Here is a 22,064-nt window from a genome sequence, read left to right as displayed (position 1 = left end):
TTCTCGAATGCCCCTGTCTCCAACTTTGACTCAAAATCATTTTCCACTCCAATCTCTACTTCCAAGTGAAGTAGTGTGGCTCACTGGTTAGAGGCGGCAGACCCGAGAGCAGAGGATGGCCCGGGACCAGAGTTCGATTCCCGGCGCGGCAGGTTTCTGGACCAGGGTCAGCGGACTCGATAATTCTCTCGCCTCGGTGCCCACTCTGATCAGCGATCACACTCGGCAACTCTGGGCATTAGCTTGCCTCATCTTCACTAACGGCCCCACCAGACCGCCGGGGATGCCTGGTCTCACCCTGGAGATACCCATTAAGGGACCATCTCTCAGGGAAGCCAGGAAGGGTTTTGCAGCGGTCGAAGCGCCTTGGGACCCTACGGGTAAGTAGTGCGCTATATAAATGCCAATACATACATACATACATACAAGTGGTTTGCCCAGCTTTGAATCTGCAAGTATTTGTATTTTGAAAAAAACTGGGCCCCACTTTTGCTGGCAAATACCCCAAGAAATTAAATTGCCGTCTTGAAACAAGTCTTTCCACCTTTGCAAATCAGGTTCCTTTTTCAAATTTAAAGCTAGCGCATCTCTTGTCCAAGACGGGGCGGCAGGAGAATCCCATATTGGGGCACTATAGCTGAAATACGGGAGCTTTGATAATTTCCTGATCTTATACCATATCTCAGCCAAGTCTCTCAAAGTCTTGAGTCTCACCTTTTTAAAAAACTTAGGGTCTGCAAACTTATACAAAAAACCAAACTCATGATGTCCTGATCTCTTCAGCATTATCTCAAAAAGTCCTCCGATCTGAGAACTAGCAAGGGTACCCAACAACATCCTACAGTTTTTTAAACAAAAAGCCCATGCATATATTCGTATGTCCGAAGCCGCCAACCCTCCTTTTTCTACTTTCCTCCTTATTTTCTTCCATGAGATTCGAGAGGTCTTTGACGCCCAGATAAACGATGTTATCATGCTTTGTAGCTTCGCCAGCCATTCCTTTTTAAAGCCCAACGGAATAGTCTCAAACAAGAAAGTAATTTTAGGTACAATCACCATCTTTACAAGATTAGATCTTCCATATATTGACAAGGGTAAATTCATCCAGCCTTTTAACGTGTCACCAACCTCTTTCTTCACTCTATCAAAATTAGTTTTTGCCAAATCCTCAATTTTCTGAGTAATCCTAACTCCCAGATACCTCATTTCTTTTGTTGTTTTTACCCCTTCGGTATTAAGATTCCAAGTCATTATTTCAGTTTTATCTTGATTCAACTGATATCCAGAAATCTTACCAAACTCCTTTGTGGTATTCACTAAATTTTCCAAAGATCCGACTAAATTAGTAGAATAAACAATAATATCGTCCGCGTATAACCCAAGTTTCTTAGACCAATCCATCACAACAAAGGGGGGTATCCCTACTGAAGCTCTAATTTTGCATGCAAGAGGCTCTATATATATATTAAAGAGCAGAGGTGATAAGGGGCATCCTTGTCGGGTGCCCCGCATTACTCTAATAGGAAGCGTAATTTTTATTGTTATGGTGTCAAATAATTTATTCAAGTTTACGCTATTTTTTAATTGATGTGGATTTTTTCTTGAGTTATGTTTTCACTTTATTACTATCTGAGTGCTGCCTAAATACTCTACACATTGCCTCTAAGTTAAGCCTGACTGTTTTTGTGCCAAGCTGCCAGAGGATTAAGCACAGGTTAATTTAGTGACTGTTTGTGGTTCATCCTGACAAGGATTTAGGCTGCTGCTTGAGAAGGGCTTACACGACCCTCTATCAACAATCCAATTCCTCAAATATATGTATATATTTTTTTAATTGATATGTTGATTAAAGTTAACTAATTATTTGTAATATCTGTTATTAGTGGCGTATTTTTTAAATGTTTAATATGTTAATATATTTCATGCTGAATCGTATTTTGGTGTTTTTGGGCTTATTACAGTATTGAGTGGGTAGGTGTTTCAAACTAGATTGCAATAAATATTAGTTAAATAATGTGTTGAATATATTATTGGTTCTAAGTGTTAATTATTTGCTTAATTGGTTAATTCATTTCTAAATTGCTGCATTATTATTACATTTGGGTTGTGCGGTTTATTATGGTATTGGGTCAATAGTTACAATAATTAATGTTAATATATTTATATGCAATTTGTAATTATTTTTTGCTGTGTTTTTATATTTGCATGTACAAAATGTTTGTAAAGTATAGATTCAATTGTAATGCTGTTAATGAGGTTTCTTGAGGGATTGACTGCATATAATAATAACTAAGTTCTATATGATGTACCAGATAAATACTTCCCTTTAAATATTTAATATGTTATAGTGAATTGTTTAGGTGTGTACTTGTTATATGGGTGAATTTGAGGTATACTTTCTATTTATGTTTTATTTATCTTTAACATTTCCATTACATTTAAATATATTGAATATTTAAAATATAGATACATTTGTACTTGTTTTGTTTATAAATGTGTAATTATTTTTTGGGGGTGTGGTGAATCTGTTCCCTATTCCCCTCATGTGGATGCATTTTTATCAATACTCATTGTGGAGTTACAATACTAAATTGAATTGTGCCATTATATCCATTTTTCCCGCTATTTGAGCACTGAAGGTATAATAATACATCTAACCCCTACTCTCATGTAATCCCTTTCCCTAATGTTTGTTTGACTATATTTAGAATACTAAGCTTGATCCTCTCTGCATATCGAACTTACCAATGAATGTGCTTTTTCTCATTTTTATTAGACTAGGGTAGGAATAGTACATTTAACCCTATCAAAGTCTAAACATTTCCCAGTGTTTGTCGGACTGGTGTTAGATAATAAATGTAACCCCCACCCCTAAGGATGTACTTTTTCCAATGTTTGTGTTGATGATAGAGAGCTCAGAGCATTGGTAAATCCACATGGCAAGGAAAGGTAGATACCACAATTGTCTTTAAAAGGGTCTCTCATCTTTAAGGGGTTCATTTACATTTTGATAGGCTGTTTACCTAGCACCTGGAGTGAGAGGAGCCCTGAATCTGCCTGCCCCTAGTGACATTCCCGCTATATTTTAAGTAACTTTTATGTATGTTGAAACATTTTCAAATACAGTGTGTCTATTGAAATGGCTTCAGCACTGCAATTAAATTAAACAATAATGGCAGGCCTATTGCCTATCGCCGAGCTGGTACTGCTAAAAAAGTGTGTGGTGAGGTTTTAATGTATTGTAATGTACATTTACCTCGTGTGTGCGTCAACATGTTTCGGAGTAAAAACTCCTTATTGAGGACGGGGTTGCACAAATTCCCACCTTACTCACGTATACTATAAACAATCTGTATTCTACAGAAAAGTGATTAATAAGGCTATATTGTACCTGATTCACTTCATGTAAGGAGGTTTGTCACGAATAGCGAACCTGTAGAAAATAACATCGAAAGAAATAATACATTTCAATCAATATTTCACTGTTAGTTGTGTCCCTCCCGTTTCAGTGACCTAATAGAACGGGGTGATAGGGGCAGTCGTATCTAGACAAATATTGTCATACTAATCATGATCGTGCACCCTGAAAAAAAAGGACAGTGACAAGACATACTTTACACAAAACATAAAACATAAAACACACGCTTCTATTGTTTATCCTCTACTGTGGTGATCTTGTACTATTGGGAGGATAATGTAAATTAATGAAATTATTTATCCAGTACATACTTGTTCTCAATGTATGTTGTACTTCATGAGCCTCATTGTGTTTTGGGGACCAAACGAGCCAATATGCATCCTGTTGAAAAATAAAAGGTGGCTCAGACACGGCTACTTACAGGTTCCAGTTGGTTTTACCTCGCTGTCTGCTCTATTACTCACGGTTATGGAGAACAATATCTGCCTTGTTGCCTCCGGCGCAGCCCGCTGGAACTGTGGTCTCAAGCGGGCTGCGAGTTTAAATTGTACTCCCACTTGTCTTAAATTACGTGCTAATTGCATTATTGAATACTGAATCTAAACTCATGCCCAAACTTGGGTGCACCGGATTTCCGTGTGTGCACGTATGCTCTCCTTATTGTCGTCTGCGTCTCGATGCTAGCGCATGCCCACCTTGTTGTTTGTGTTAGCACATACGTAGATGGTATAGCATGCCTGGGAGTAAGGGCGCTGGTTTACTGAAAAATAATGGAGTTCAGTTTATTTCCAAAGATGTAAATGTTTACTCAAGGGAGAATGAAATGAATCATACAAAAATGTGCCTTATGCCTTCAGGAAACAAATGGTGTGGACTATCAAAGGAGGAATACAATTGGCTAAGATAAATATGTTGAATTAGAAGTAATGTGTGAGGACAATTTAGTGGCAAACCAGATTTCGCTACATCAGCCCACTGGTAAAACACTCTTTGAATTATTCAGAAGGGACAATGTACTAAATTCGTTTCAGGATGAATGCAGTTGCAGAACTATTTGATTGAGGTGTCAGTGGAGGACAACTGGAGAAAGAAGAAGTTGTTACAAAGAAAGAGAAACATTCTTTCTCTAGATACAATAGTACAACTCTCAATTGGGTAAGGGTAAAAACACCAATATGTACTAAACCTGGCCTAAATTCACCTAAAATGTGTTGACAGCTCAGTAAAGAAATGATCTCTCCTTAAAGACAAAGAATTGCTGCCTACCAGATCTCATGCTTGGGATCTGATTAATGGATATAAGATATTTAAGAAACAACTGTATTTGGAGGCAGGATTGTCACAGTCCTCAAAAATTAATTTTATGCATTACCGGTTTGTTTGAACGCCAGGAGAATACATTGGAAGAAGATGGAGTAAGTCAAAGACAGAGATGATCTGCAGATTGTGTAAATCAGGAAAAGAAAATATTATACACACTGTATGTCTCTGCCTGACTTTAGTAGAAGGACAACAATCGATGTTGAAAGCTCCATTCAATGAGCGTGGTGTACTAACTTGTAGACAGGCAATAATATTGAGTCTAAATCCATCGGATCCTATGCTGAACTGCCAATATTCAAATGCTTTTTTCGATCTGCTGAGAAAAAAAGTTATTAGCTGCACTGTAACATGAGTAACTGCTCAGCTTGGCATATTTTTACACCTTATTTTTACATCTTGGCATATTAGCTTTTTATCTTTTTGATTGTTTTTACTAAGCATTTCTTTTTTAGAATGATGTATTTATATTTCGGTCATGAAATGTAATAGTTTGTAATAACTAAAAATAAATAAAATTTAACTAACCAATCTAACTTAAAAACTAAGGTCATAAAGCTTTTTTTAAATGCTGTGAAACGGACGAAGGAAGTTTACGGATTTTCGGAAGAGAGGCTGCGTGGCATGGATTTGGAAAAGGTGGAGAATCTAGGCGTAGCCTAAAAACCTGAGTGTAATGTATTACTAGAGGGTCATGTTGGGGCTTTTGATTCAAAGGGGGTAAATATTGGTCTTTGAGAAAAACAGGTAAAAAGATTTTTAGAACACTTGGTTAGTTGGCCTTAGTGGAATTCTAATTAGACCAGTGTGATTGGCACACTTTTTTTATAATAATAAATAGAAAACATTATTGTGAAATTACGCCCTTAAGCCACATTGGGCAATTTAAGGGAGAAATTTAAATAGATGATGTAACGTTTTGAAAATATTTGAATACAAACGCTATTTCAGGTAGATTGTTTACCTTAGCAGAACCTTTGGGTGATTTTGGAGAGTTAAACTACAACTCTAAATGCCAGTGGTAGTGTTTTGTGCATGAGCAGCAGTTCCTTTAATGAGGGTGGTAAAAAAAAATTTGTGGTAGGTTTTTTATCTGAGGGGACCATTTGGGTAATTGTGTAGGGCTCAACTATACACCTAAACACGAGAAGCAGTGTCTTGAACATGAACGACCATAGATCAACTCGAAATTACATTTTGGAGTTGAATTTTACCCAAATGACTCATTCAGTAATTTTTTGAGTGTGAGATGCATTTCACATAATAATGTGTAATTTTGTGTAATCTTGCAGTAATTTCATGTTCTTACGCTACAGTAAATTGTCACCTCCCCCACCCCATGGTTATCTGCAGCATTATATAACATTCTAGAATCGTGTTAAGTACTTTATTTTATAGGTTACTATTATGAATAAATGTAATAATTTACTTATATTTGCTTTCACTGTAAAATCTTCAACGGTGCTCATACTTTCTTGCATGAATGCTCATACTTTCTTGCTTCATGCTCCTTTATTTATTGTAAAGGAAGGAAGGCTTGGGGTATCTTCTTCTGGATGGTACCTACTGTGCCTACATCTCTGTGTGCATTGTGAGCCTATTTGTTCATCTTTAGATTTTATTGGGCCAGGTGTACTAAGCATTTTACCAGTCACAAATGTGGTAATTCAGTTTGTATTGTGTGGGTTACTGGAAAGGGTGTGTTCTAGGTGTCCCCTTCAAATATCAAATTGATTGATTGATTGACCAAATCTACCCATTATTTGTGGCTGAGATCTGGTCGCACAAACTCTGGAGCAGATTTACAACAAAGTAACGCAGCATGGTGCTGCAAGTCATTTTGCTGCGCTGTGCTGTGTTAGTTTGGAAAGCACAGAGATGTGACATATTTACAAGAATATGTCGCATCTCTGTGTTTTAGTAAAACAAAAGGGAGAGTAAGGGTATTTCACTACAATGTGTGGTAGGAACTCCTGGTCCCCTAAAGGAGTTATATAACACAACAAATGGAGGAGTGCCCCCTATAGGCAAAACGGAGACAGTCTCTGTGCCAAAAGCTTAAGGCTTAATCAAGCAATTGTGCCCAACCTTTACTTAGGACATTGCATATCCTTTGTGAAGACCCCTCACCCACCAACCTAGTTGGTGACATGCTTCATCATTCGGGTCCCACTCCGCTGGCCGAGTGCCAACAGGGTGTGCTACAACACCTTACTACAGTTGAGCAGGTATTTTTCTTTTATATGTGCAGTGATAAAAAGGGTGAAAGTGATTTAAAAAGGGGCCAGAACTACTCACTACAAGACTTTATTCCTGAGTGACTGGGCACCCTAATAAATGAACTGTGACACCTATGTCTAATTATGTAGACTCCGGTGTACAAGACGTGTAGTGTTATTAAAATAGCGACGTGTGCTATGTCATTTAAAATTAAGGTCTTAGGTCTACATGTTTCAACCTTTTGCGATTGTGGGTTTTCGTCAGGACCAAATAGACAAAGAATAAAAGACCGGGTGGTACGTACACGCTAAGGTGTGTCCTGCCCTCGATCAGTGTAAATTTAGGAAACACAAACTTGTGTCCCTTATCAAAAGTGTAATCTTCTCCCCACTCTGGAAGAAAAACCTGTGAAGGAAAAATATCAGGAAACATGGGTTGGGATCACAATACATAAGACAAATGTTTGTTGCACGTTTAACATATATAAAAAACAACTAAGTGAAAAAGGGCGGATTGCCCTTCTAGTGGGTAGACTAAATTGGTTTATTAACCATATTAGTGACTACCGTTATTAGGACCGTACCCCGCCCTTGTTATGGGTATCTGGCGTAGGTACTGATGACCCTTATATTAGGTTGTATTATTGTTAAAAGTTTATTGCTGGGAGAGATCAAATCGCGTTGCGATCTGTGCACATTTAAGCATTTTATGGTGGTGAGTGGATACTTTCTAGGAGATTATAGTGTTTCACGATATATCCGAGAAAGCTACATTTAATTATCTAGTTTACAGGATTTAGAGAAAAATGTAGCAAGGTCACACCCGGATAGTTGTAAGACATTCAGCTTACTCATCGAACGGTACGTGTCCGCTTCATGGGCGTCCGTGTTCCAAAGGCGATGCTCGCGTAAACTAAGGAAATTAAATTAAAATTACAACACGATCGCAGGATGATCGTGAGTGACGGAATGTCAACTCATCTGTCCGTATTGACATCCCAGGAGATCGCGTATGGTCAGACTTACTTGCGGCTTCTGCTCCTCGAACTGGAAACCTACTTTGTTCCATAGACGGTACGCCCCGTGGGATTCCCTAACCCATAGTGAGGAAGCGATCAGGTAGTTAGGCACTCCGCTTCCTGGACTGGGCGGGGTCCTCCGGGTCATGTGTGCCAGTAGGCCAATCGACACTCAGTTTAAGGATGAGGCTTGAAACACAGTTTCTATGGCGACCAAGGGCGTTCAGGGAAAAAAATGAGAGACGCCCTAGTTGCAGGTGACGCTTAGCAATTAGCAATTAGGTGAAACAGTGAGTGAGGATTAGGTCATCCCATGACTGAGTTCCACGGAATGTTGTCATTAAGACCAATCCTATGGGTGGACAGCCTGTAAACCCACCTTTGTTCCTTCTCAAATAACCGTTGGGTCAGGTTGTTACCTGGACTTATCTGTTCGATTATTGTCCATTGTAGGTCATCTGGTGTGTGTCCTGCAGTTAGGTAATGTTCTGTCAACCTAGTCATGGATTTTTTACACCTGATGGTGCTTCTGTGTTCTCCTATACGCAGTTTCACTTTTCTATTGGTCATGCCAATGTAGTGGAGATCACATGGGCACGTTATTCTGTAAACTACGTTTTCACTGTTACAGTTTGTGTGGCCTTGGATTGTCCATACCTTACCAGGTTCCAGGAGCAGGGTTTTTGTGTTAGTAGTGAATGGGCACACACTACAATTGTCACATTTATAGTGGCCCGTGACTTTTGGTAGTCCCCATGCATTTAGCACTGTATCATATTGTACCGTTTTTGTTGTTGTTATTGGTCTTGTGTTTACCACTGCATCTTTTGTGCTTCTCGCTTTCTTGTAAGAAAAGAGTGGTTTTTCCCATTCCATTTTGCCGGAGTTTAGAATCGACCAGTGCTTATTTATTATCCTGGTTACATCATTGGAAATTTAGTTGTATGTTGTAACGCATGTGAGGGGAGTTTTCTCGGTTGGTTTTACAGTACTGTCCAGAAGTACTTCCCGGGGTTGATTGCATGCTCGTTTTTGACTTTTTTGCAGGATTTTGTTCGGATATCCTCTAACCTTCAGTTTCTCAGTGAGATTGCTTGCTTGTTCTTTGTAGTCCTTAAGCTGACTACAGTTGCGACAAATTCGCAAATATTGCCCATAGGGAAGGTTCTCTCGCAGTGGCCTTGGATGAAAACTTTCAGAACTTAGAAGGTTGTTCTTTGCCGTAGGCTTGTAATGTGTGATAGTTTCAAAAGTACCATTTTCTTTGTTAATCACAAGGTCAAGAAACACAAGTGTGTTTTTGTCCTTGACAAAGGGTCTTGCTCCGTTGTTGATTCATGTCCGGGTCTTCCGATCCCCAATGTACTTGATTGCCTTGGTTCCCCGGTCTTCTTTTTCCCCTTCCCCTTCCGTGCCTGGCTAAAAAAGGCGGTCTGTACATATTTGGTTGGTAAAAGAGTTGCTGTAATGGTGGTTGCCAGCTAAACATCTGGTAGTTCAGGGGCTGGTTGAAGGGATCTGGATAGCCTTACATTGGATTTGGGTTGAATGCTGGCCAGTTGCTTTGCATCTTCCCACAACCTCTTCCTCTTTGTTTTGTGCTCCCAGCAACAACTCTAGCAATGGGGCATTGGGGATCGGAAGACCCGGACATGAATCAACAACGGAGCAAGACCCCTCAGTAACGAGGAGAAATATCTCGATTTCTCTACATTTCTTCCTCTTTCTATGTTCAGTGCATTCTGAAGCAGACATAGAAAGGTGAATAAGCATACCTAGATTGTTTTTGTGCAGCAAGGCGTTCCTTCCTGCACAAAAACAATCCTGTATGCAACACAAGTACCATTGCACTATGGTGCAAGGGTGCCTGCTTTGGTGCTAGGCTTCCAAAAAGGCACCAGTGCAAGGGAAAGGACAGGAATACTCCCTATTTCCTTAAATATAGTAAAACCGTGCCCTCTCTCTGTCACACAGGGCAGCTCAGTAAGGTGACTTGCTGCACTTCACTGCATGACTTTCCCATAAATGACCCCCCATGTATGGTCCAGAGTCTCTCACATAGCACTGCGGTTTTACGACTTATGATACATATGGTTGTATTTTAGGTGTAACTTATTTTAAGGCTTGCAAGGGGATATCTCTGACTATGCTATGTAGAGGTATAAACTGGTCAAAAAAAGGGTTGGAGAAGCTGTGTCAGAGGAGCGTCACTCCACTGCTCTTTGAGCAGTGTAAAAGCAAAAATAAAATGCGAATAATAGAAGTGATTTCTGTTTTTATCATTTTATTTTTACTATCAGCCAGGTTGGGTGGAGCAGGGCTGGGCTGGGCTTCCCTGACATCCAAGAAGAGGAGTGGTTGCTGCACTCCAAAGCGGGTATGACTGTTTGGACGGCCCTCTCGGACCTGCAGTTCTCTGCATATTCCCTAACAGGCTGCATCATACAGCCCGGTGGGGAACATGCCCAGCCTCCCATTTACCGACCGAGTGCTGAGCTATAGCAGTCATAACAATCACAATGCTGCATTGCAGCGTTGTGATTGGCTTAGGGTAGGGAGCCTGTATGCTTCCTGGTGTCCCAGAGAGAGACAATGAGGTGCGGTGGAGGTAAGTGTGTTTTTTCTTTATTTTGTACCCCTCCCCTGTGACCTCCCCCAACCAGGCCCCTCCACTCTTGTGTAGTAACGAAACATATCATTTCAACCTATGAAAAACATTTATTTTGGTTATGGTTAGTAACCATAAAAAGAGTCACAATAGTTATACTCATCACATACAAATGCTACAAAAGATCCCATTTATCAAGACTATCAGAATGAGGATAAATACCTGCTAAATTCTCCAGCCTACAAATTGTTTCTACATTTTAGAGCTTACACCATAAATCTCCCAACAGCGTGACAATCAACTGAAATTGATAACAGTGAGAGACATAAACAAGCTGGAAAACCGCTCCTAAAATGTGAGGTTTTGACAATAGAATAATATATTTCTTTCTCTCTTAAAAGATCTCACACAAGCATGGAACAGTGGAAAAGTGCCGGATCAACCTCTTAGGGAAAGAAAACTTGTGATGACTTACACCATATCTGAAGCTAATCAAGAGAAACCTTTAGTTTATAAACTGGTCCATGCTATCATTTATAGATCTCATTTTCCACAGAAAGCATTTCTATTTTAATAAGTGTAATAAAACAACTGGTAGGAAAATATGACATGCTGGTAATGTGTTTCTCAGAAGACAATTAATGAGGGATGATGCATATATAGATGGAAAATGTCTGCAATGTTATTTTCTTGAGGATTCACTGTTTGAGGGTGTTTTATTTATGACTGTGGGAGGAAATGTTATTGACATGCGTCTTGGTTGTGTATTGTGTCACCAACTGATTGTGTACGTCTGTTTGGAAGCATGTGATGACCCATGTATTTTTTGTTTATTTTGCATTGATTTGAGACTGATAAGATACGAATCATTTGTGAATCTATATGTCATGTTTATTTTTATATGTATGATCTTATAAGTATGTGTATCTGTTATGTTTGAAATTTGTTAGTGTTCTTTTCAGAGCTGTATGCTCTATATGATGATGGTATTTTTTGGGGAGAGGTGTAGTTTATTCAGCAATATTAGGGGAGCGTGAGTTGCAAACTTCCAAACAAGCAAGGCAATGCATCCAAATAAAAAGGCAATACATTAGCTCCTGGTGGCGAGAAGGGAGGGATGTAAATGAGCAGGGCCCTTTCACAAATTGCAATAATCCGACGCTTGGCAAAAGTTTGCTTACAAAAATAAATATTTAAATATCCCAACCCAAGAACATGACATACTGTCCAGTTTTGTAGCAAGTCAGCTGAGTGCTATATAAGAATACTTAACATAACATAACATAACAAATCCATACTAGTCAATGCCATACACCAGTCACATGAAACAGTGCTGTGCTTGCAAAGTGACACAATTCAGTGCCACATTCAACCGGTATACACTACTATGTATGCACATGAGCCACTGGCGTGTGCAGGGCTTGCCACTTTCTAACTCTTTCTTACCAGCAAACAGTGTGTACACTGATGTGCCCAACCTGTGATTCTGATGTAAGAATTGAGGACAGCTACACTGACATGTCAGGGTCCATTAGTAAGTCGTCAGCATATCATTAACACACAAGAGAAACGTAGTGAAAGAAAGTACATAACAAGCAGTGGCGTAAGAGTCAGGAGGGTCAAGGGTGAGTGCCAGGGAGGGGAAGGGTGAGTGCAATGGGCGAAGGGTAGCTACCATACAAGGGGGTGAAGGACTAGTGCCATGGAGGTGAAGGGTGATTACCAAGGGGGCGAGTAGTGAATGCCAGGAATGACATGGGTGAGTGTCAGGGAGGTGAAGGATATGTGCTAGGAAGGGGAAGTATGAGTACCAGGAGGATCGAGGGTGAGTGTCACGGAGAGTCACTGCTGAGTGCCATAGAGGGAAAAGGGTGAGTGCCAGGGGCGAGGAGTGACTGCCAGGTCAGAGGGGTGAAGGGTGAGTGCTAGGGAGGTGTGGGGTGAGTGACAGAGTACAAAGAGCAGTGAGCTGGGGTCTAGAAGGCAGTGCGGAGATCATCACTCGGTGCGTGCCAGGCTGGGATGCACCAGTGCCAGGCTGGACTTGGGTGGATGCAAGAACCTCTGAAAGGCAGGTGCCAGGTCGGTTGAAACCTTAGTACAAGAGTGGGGTGCACAGGAGAGAGTGAGGGTGTGTCCGTTTATGAACTCAATCTGTTTGTTTTGTAAAGTGACAATTTACGACAAGAATAATCTTGACGTTGGAGCGCTGCAAAGTAACGGTGCCCGGCTGCTTAGCGTTTGTGGTTGGGTGGGAGGAATGATTATGTGTCACTCCTAATGTCCCATGCAATTATGCGTTTCATTGTAAAGCGCTCTAGCACCTTTGGATAAAATGTGCGGAGACTGCATGAATAACAGTATAACTATAGACCTAAAACTACAGGCACTCCAGGAAAAAGGTGAAAACAGAACTTTTTCAACTCAATCACAAGTGAGTACTGCTTACAAAAGAGGTTGTGACTGATTAGCATGGATACTAGTAACCCTTGGGAGTCACCCTGTAGACCTTCCCCTTGGCGAGAACACATCCAACAAAAGCATACAAGCAGTGTATGCTGTAAATATACTACAAATAGAAATACAATATGCATCTGAGGAGAGAGATGGAAGAGTGAGAAGAACACAATGAGAAAGGGGGGCTATATATATATATATATACAGTGTGGGGGGATTGGGCCCCCCCGGGGGCTAATTAGCATTGATGCTAATATTGGTATATTGGTATACACTAGTTGCAAAGTCATTCTCTGGCTTGTCTTTCTAGAAAAGTATGTCAAAGTGTTTTTCACCATTTCAGGATGGTTGCAGTACATCATACTCAAATACGGAAGTTAGTCAGAATATTGTATTATGCAAAAAGTCCAGCACTAAAGTTAAATGAGTTGAACAGTGCTCTTTTGCATGGATCAGTATCAGATGTGAGGAAGATTTGTGATGAAATTGAGTTTTGTTACTTTGCTCCACACCAAGAGAGTGCAGAAACTGATACATTAATAGAAAATAATGTGGAACATACTATTACAAAAAATGTTGATGAACAAATTACAAAGTTTAATGTGATTTCAGGTGAAAGGCCAATTTTTTCTTGTGTTTGTTGTCGGCGAACTCACTATAAAAATCAGACTAGGAGTGTTGATCTGTATTTAAAAAGTGAAATAGAGAATATGATAGGTGGAAGGAATTTGCAAAATATTTGTAGGTAGAGAATTTTTTGATTTGGGTTCTGATATGCATATTTGTAAATATTGTTATAACAAATTAGATGAGAATAAAATGCCTGCTAGAGCTATCCATAATAATCTAGAATTAATTGCTATTCCTCCAGAACTGATATATTTAAATACCTATGAGTCTATTCTCATTCAAAGTGTACACCCGTTTCAGGCTATTGTTCGAATGGAGCCTAAAACAGGTAAATTTCTTCCTTCAGATTTACTGAGAGGATTAAAAGGAAGAGTTGTATATTTACCTCTAGATTTAAAGAAAAATGCTGAAACTATTGGTGTAGGGTGTGTAGAAAATGAACCACTAGTCATTCTAGTTAATGGCGTGCTTACTAAAAGTAAGACAATCTGGCAGGAGTTAGTGGATGTTAGGAAAGTGCAAAAGGCAACTTTGTATTTGATGAAAAACAATGAGTACTATAAAAATGTTTATATGGGAAAAGAAGAAATACTTTCAGCAGAAGATAATGAAACGTCAAGTGGACAAATTGAAAAAGTGGACATGTCAAGAAGTGAAGAAATCTATGGACATCACAGTGTACATCCACTTCATTCAAAAGAAGTGATGGGGAACACTATTGAGTTGTTCCAAATGAAAAAAGCAAAGGGAAGTCCCATGAGTGTATGGGAAGAGAGCTTGTAAGCTTGTTGTTTTCCGCAGTTGTTTCCAACAGGAAAAGGATGACGATATGATGAACGACCTGTACAGAATCCTGCATCTGAATATCGGACAATAAGATTATATGCAGAAGATCCAAGATTTCAACAATTGTTTGAAAATGACTTGTCTGGACTTTCATATGCAGACAATCACATATGGAAAACAGGAGTACATTTGCAAAATGTTTCTGCAAAGGATTTTATGGATAAAGTGCACCAGAGGGATGATCACTTAGAATATCAGCTGATTAATCTGATGGCATGTCAGCGTGGCACTAATGAATATTGGTACCGTTGTCATGGAGAACTTAAATGTATGCTACGGAACATAGGAACTCCTACATGGTTTCTGACCCTAAGCTATGCTGAGTATGCTTGGGATGATTTACTTGAATTTTTTCAAGAGGAAAATTCCAATATAAAAAATATTGAATACAAGACACCTAGAGAATTGTGCTCTTTGGATCCTGTTAATGTATGCAGGTATTCTAATCATAGATTTGAAGATATGATGTCTTTTATCTGCAATAAAAAAATTCCTCCTCTTGGAGAAGTTGTGGATTTCTTTTGGAGAAAGGAGTATCAAGCAGGAGGTGCTCCACATATACATATGCTGTTATGGATCAAGGATGCCCCCGAATTTGAAACAGATTTGGATGATACTGTTTTGTGTTTTATTGAAGAATATGCCACATGTGCTGTACCCAAAAGCACAAAAGAAAACAACTTAAGATAACAAGTCTTACGATTCCAAAGCCATTGTTGTGGAAAATACTGTCGACGAAAGTACAAGTCTAAGGAAAAGTTGAATACCAAATGTCGTTTTAGTTTTCCACGTCCTGTAATATCCAAAGGAAGAGTGAACAGTTTTATGTCAGCTATGCGACATACCATCACAAGAAAGTCTCCAATAAAATACCTACAATTTTAGAAGAAGCAAAAAGTCAAAATACATAAATGACTACAATCCTGTTATTCTGTCCATGTGGAAAGCTAACATGGATATTCAGTACGTTGCAGACAATTCCATTGCTGTTGCTCGATATGTAACGTCCTATATTACAAAATCAGAAAAGACAGAATTGAAAGAAATGTGTAAAGATATTTCTCACAAGAAGACTCTAAGTAAGAAATTATTACAGTTTCAGTATGAAGGTGTTATCCCATCTAGAAATTGGAGCATATGAATGCTCAGAACAGTTATCATCTGCAAGTCTATACTCATAATCTAGAAGAATAGTTTGGGTGAGTCTAGGTCTTGCTGCAATGCGAAAAGATATTTTGAAAACAAATAAGTTGGATACATATTAGCCAAACAGGAGTCATCATCTTGAGAACATGTGTCTCTATGAAGTGCTGCAAAACTACACTTTTAAACTGAATACTCCAGAGAACATCAATGATGTAAAATATGGAGTAATTGGTTCCGAAGGATGTTTGGTGAAAGAAACGAAAGGAAATTTGATTAATCACAGAAAGCTGAGTTGCAACACTGCTGATAAAAGGGAAATTTACTATTTAGTTCTTTTGCAACTGTTCAAACCATGGCGTTCAGAATTGGAATTACTTAGAGAATTTCAAAGCTGTGAAGATTCCTTTAATGCTTGTAAAGATAACATAGAATGTAGTATTTTTGCAAATTATGTGAAAATGTTGATCAAGAAGCAGCTGAGATTGCTAGAGACAGTTCTCAAGACAGTCAAAGTTCTGCTGTGCTGTGCTGAGTCAAGATCCACTAGAACCAATTGTTGAAAAGGAAGCAGCAGTCGCTATGAATGAGGTGGAAATAGCAAAGCATCAAGCTCAAGAAGATGTAACGGACTTAGCAAACTTAGAAGAACAACTAAATGTTGAACAGAAAGAAATATATCAGCAAGTGAGACAACAAATTGACCATGGATTTCTTCATGAAAACAAAGAATGCAGATGCACATCATTCCAACCTATCCGAATAAATGTGAGTGGACAAGCTATAACAGAAAAAGGTTTCTTAAATAAAGTAATCACCAGTTATCTACAGAAAACAACTGAGTCACATTTGTCTTATGTTGTAACTGCTCCAACTGGGTTGGCAGCACACAACATTAAAGGAATTACATAACATTGTTTACTGGTGCTACCTGTGGAGCATGAAAACAAATTGGAATATCACAAGCTATCTGGAAAAGCTTGTAAAGTTTCAAGAGTGCTGAAAAAAATTAAACTTCTGATTATTGATGAGATAAGCATGGTCTCAAACTTAATGCTTGCTTTTGTGCATTTAAGAATGCAGCAAATTATCAAAACAGAGTATGACGTGTTATTTGGAGGAAAACATCATAATTTTTGGAGATCTACTGCAACTTACTCCTGTAAAAGGACAACCAGTATTTAAAACACTTGCGCATGAAGACACCAGAAAGTCTCTGGGTAGTGTTAGAAACATTAACATTTGGTCATATTTTCTAAATAAAGAACTCATTACAAATATGCGACAGGCAAATGATGTTGTTTATGGAACTATTCTTCAAGATATAGGAATTGGAGTACTGACAGAACATGGCAAACAAGCTTTGCATAGTCAGTTACTGAGAAAATATAAATGAAAATTGCAGAAAACAAATCTGTAATCTGCTGAATGCCAACACCTCGTGAGTGTTCTATATTTAATGAACAACTTTTGAAACAGGAAAATGAAGAAATAATAAAAATGGAAGCAATTGATAACATAGAGCATGAAGGAATCACTACTATTTTGACAGAAAAATTGAAGACAAAATTGAATTCTTTAGAAAAATCGATATCTAAAACTGCTGGTTTAGAAAAGAATCTATATGCATTTCGAAACTGTCGGGTAATTTTAAGGCATAATTTGGATGTAGAAAAATGTTTAGTTACTGGAGCAATGGGCAAAGTTGTGGATTTTGTTAATTATCCAAATAAAGATGGTTTTGAGTTTTTAAAAATTAAATTTGATCAGATTGAAGAAGTGAAACAAATTGGTCGTTGTTCAGTTTGTTTTTTGCTTGTTAAAGTTTTATATGTCCGTAGAAAACAGTTTCAAGTTTCTCTGGCATATGCACTGACTATTCATAAATCTCAAAGTTTGAGTATAGACAGTGCTTTGGTGAACATTGGAAGTACCATGTTTAAAGAGGGTATGGCATATGTTGCTTTGTCGCGAGTCAGAACTTTATCTGGTTTGTTTTTGATAGATTTTGATGACACAAGGTTACTGCAGATGCAAACTGTGTAAAAGAGTATAATAAATTAAGAAGAGTGTATGCTCCCAATTTAGGTCAATATCCTGTATTTGAAAAGCGTGTGATAGGTCGAAAAAGAAGGTATGAGAATATACGTAGTGAAGGTATTGAGAAGGAAAAAAACAAGATGATGTGATTGCAAGCAAAAGGAAAAAGGACACTGTTATAAAGATTGTTGGTTATCAGTTTGAAAATAGTTCAGGTGTCAACTACTATGCTAATGCAGTGGTCAATGTTGTTTTTTTTCTTGAAGGTTTGAAACAGCAAATTATGGAGAATTAGGAAAAAAGATTGTGTTCCTTCTTGCATTGCGTTTATGAAAAATTGAGAACTGATACAACTAGAATACAGAGTGTTTGTGATGTTTGTAATCTTTTGAATGTATGTTCTGGTTATACACAATTTACGCAGAATATCCAACAAGATACTCAGGAATTTCTAATGTATATACTAACCATATTGGAAAATAAAGGCGTAGAAATTGAAAATCTTTTTGGCTTTTGTTACAAATGGGAACATCATTGTGAAAATTGTATGTATACATGTAGCACTAATCTAGACACTGAAAGATTCATATGTTTGACATTACCAGACTGTAAATCAGTGTCTTTCAATAAACTAGTTACCCCCTTCGACGCTCATAACTGAACGGTTCCGTCATGAGCGTTGGTTGGGCTGTGCTCATGACGGAACCGTTCCGTCATGACCACACCCGTTTTTAAGAACATTCAGCACAGCGCGAAAATTCAAGCCGAGCTGAACGGGTTAAAGCAGCAAATCAAAACATGGAATGTAGCCAATTCAAATCAGAAATGTTATCAACATCATTTGTACAAAAATTTGGACAATATATAATTTTAATGATGCAACGTTGTACAGCTGATGGAAGAAGATTAGACACCTTAATAAAACATTTTGTAGCAAGTCAACTATCAATATCAGGAAGGACTTTTGTATCAGTAGCAATAATTTTCCATGATGGTCCTTCCACAACATTTGGGCATTACACTGCCTATCTAAAATGTCAAAAAGGCTGGACACTTTGTAATGATGCTCAGTTAGTTTTTAAACAATGTTTGCCTAGCGAATTTCCAAATTCCAACCTAATATTTTCAAAGCCAAAGTTTTAGGAACATAATTCGGCTTCTGAAGAATGTATTAATATGTATTAATGTGATTACTATTGGACAATTTCAACATAAATGATTTCAATAATATTATTTGGCCTTGAGGAAAGGTGTGTCTTTGAACTACAGACTTTTTCTTGCACATTGTTTCAGCGTATATTTTTAAGGAACAACATTTACAGCATTTATAAATTTAAGTTATAAAATTTCCTTAGGAGTAAGCATTTTATATATGTGTGATTTGTATTATATGGTATATTTTTGATAATGTAGTATTGTTTTTTTTAAACAATCTTATTGATTTTTTTTGCCCACTGTTATGTGATGAGTACGATTGAAATCACTGTTTCTAGTGAAATTCAATATATTCTGAGAACAGCAAAAAAGGCAGGGAAATACTTTGTAAAATGTTAAAATTGAGCTGTGTTGTGAAAAATGTATTAATATATATTATAACTGTATTTTTTCTTTTCTCTCACAGATCCTAATTCTAAAATATCAAATTTAGAGCAATTTAGATTATAAAAAACAACTGAATAAAATGTGTAGCATGTTATATTTCTATTACTGTGAAGGTAAGTTTAACTAAGTATTAAAATGCACAATGGCCTGTGTTTGCACACAGGTGAAGAAAGGGGATATGGACGGAGTAGATATGTGTGGAAAGATGCTCAGTGGGTGTTTGAAGTTACAGGATAAAGTTAACATGAATACTGAGTATCACTGGGGACCAACTAACTTACCACATATGTGCAGAAAGTGCAGAAGAGTTGCATTGCAGAGAGGTATAAAATAGGGCACAGCTTCAGAGCACCTCTTTGCAACACACCTGTATGGTATTCAATAGAGAGATATGGTGGTCTAGTATGGCCCAGGGAATTTCAGGATTAAAAGAGACAAAATTCCTTAACTTAAAACATATCATAGAGTGTGTTTGCACATGTAACATCAGGCCCCAACGCTTACCTTCACTAATCTAAAAACGTGCCCTATCAGTATGCTAATATGTAAGTACTTATAAGTTTATTCTGTTCTCTGTTTGCAGTAATGAAATTACTCTACTTATTACTCATATAGTTAAGGATTGCTGTAGCCATTAACCCTAGTACACATTAATGTCTTTATATACTATGCAATCCGATCTGCAGGAACCTACAAAGTAATATTACAGTCTTGAAAAGTTGTTTTGGAATGTCACTGTTATAGGATATCATGTGACCTGAACAAAAAAAAGATTTGATTAGTTCATAAAATTTCCCATTGTACCTATGGAAGAAGCACACTAATTTCAATCATTCTTCTTTGAGCATCTTTGGAGAGATAACTCTGTACTTACCTCATGTCACTCTCATGCAATTTTTCAAACAATGAACTTGTAATTTGATATTATTGTAACAGTCTGCTAATACCTAAGCATTTATCGGGCAAATTAAGAAGCATCCTGTGCTAACAATATGTCACTTTTTGTAACATGGTTATAGCGCAAAACACTCTTTCATATTTTCAAAGACACGACAAGGTGTACTTTTGTGTACCTTTTCTTCTCCATGTAAATACGACCTCATCATATACACCACTTTGCGTTAAAAGGGCGTTCTGTAGGTGTTGCTGTGCGTGTTTGCACAGAACACTCGCAGAACAAGACACATCTCCAGATTTATCATAAATCATACATCTGTACATGTGTGAATGCTGCACCATCCTCCAATTGGTGTAGCAAGGCACAACAAGGAAAATTATTTTCATTTTTCCTCATTTTTTCTCTTTGAATGTATGCTAAAATGCACAGCATACATTGAAGGAGAAAAATGCCTTCACAGATTTTTTTGTTCAGGAAGGTGTGTCTTTTTGCACAAAAACAAACTCTACATGACACAGATATCCTTGCACCATGGGGCAAGGGTGCCTGTGTCACGAAATGGCTGCAGTGTAAGCAGCAGTGCAGAGCGATGCACAGACTTGCAACATATTTATGTACATATGTTGCATCCCTGTGCTTTGGAAGTACCACAGCACGCTGTAGCTAAAGAGTTTACAGTGTCATGCTGCAGCACTTCCTTACACTTGCAGTTCTGCACTTATAAAAAACACCATTCACCACAAATGCATTCTTTCAGTCAATTATGCATACAATCATTTAATCTTTCTCACACTAGCATACAAAAGTAGCTCTTTTTAATCAGAGTAGTTGGTTCTGAAAATAACTTTTTTTTCTTGTTTGTAGTTTTATATTTTTTTTATTTTTTGAACAATTGTTTGATTTTTTTTGTTTTTTTTTAAAATAAAAAAAGTCAACGGGACGAACAAAACAATGAACTTTAGGGCAAAAAAACCTCTAACAGTGATCGTTATCCAGTGCCCTGCAAACTAAATCAACAGATTGCTCCCGTAGCACAGCAATCTATTGCATTTCACGCAATGTATTTTTGCGTTAGCCAGTTGGGGAAGTATGTCCAAATTGGAACTTGAAGTAGACACCCCAGAAGTGCTAGGAACTTGCAGTGCTGGTGGTACACTCTCCTGCAGTCTTCAGCACTACTCTTTGGCTAGGTTTACTGGATGTAAACATTGCAGGTGGTTCAGCATGCTTGCTGTGCCACACAAACACTTTTTGTTGGGGTCTCCACGAAATAGTACAGCCTTGCAAATTTTGCAAGTAACATTTGTGGCATTGACTTTTTTAAGTCCCTCTGGATACGTAAAAAATTTACAGACAATGGAGACATATATTTGGGGACGTGGTGGTTCTGGAACAAATCCCTCTTCATTGGAATGTTCTGATTCTGAAAATTGTTGTTGGTTTGAAGCCATTTTTTTAGGTTAGAGCAAAAGCAGGTCTGCAGTCCCACAAGAATGAAGTTCTTCTCAATACAGGTCTTCTCCCAAGGAAGATCTAAGAAGAGTGATTGAAATGGGTGGGGTTCTTCAGTAGTTAGAATAGGAAGTGTTATGAACCAATCAAATCTTTTTCTTTCTGGTCACATGGGATCCGCGTAGGGTGCACGCACGCAGCACGCTCACAGAGCGACTTTGTGAAATTCCATTTAAAAGTAATATAAGTTTATTAAAACTAAAAGAATATAATTTTTATGATTAGCTCAGATAATGTCTTGCCTTAATATTTATATTAAATACATATATATATCTTTTTAGACATTAAAACATTTTGTGGGAGTCGCGCACCCACCGCGTCGAACACGTATATGATGTCAAGCGGAAATGCG

Source organism: Lissotriton vulgaris, chromosome 10 (assembly GCF_964263255.1).
Source record: "Lissotriton vulgaris chromosome 10, aLisVul1.2, whole genome shotgun sequence".
NCBI classification, from domain to species: Eukaryota; Metazoa; Chordata; class Amphibia; order Caudata; family Salamandridae; genus Lissotriton; species Lissotriton vulgaris.
Note: the sequence above shows the minus strand (reverse complement) of the source record.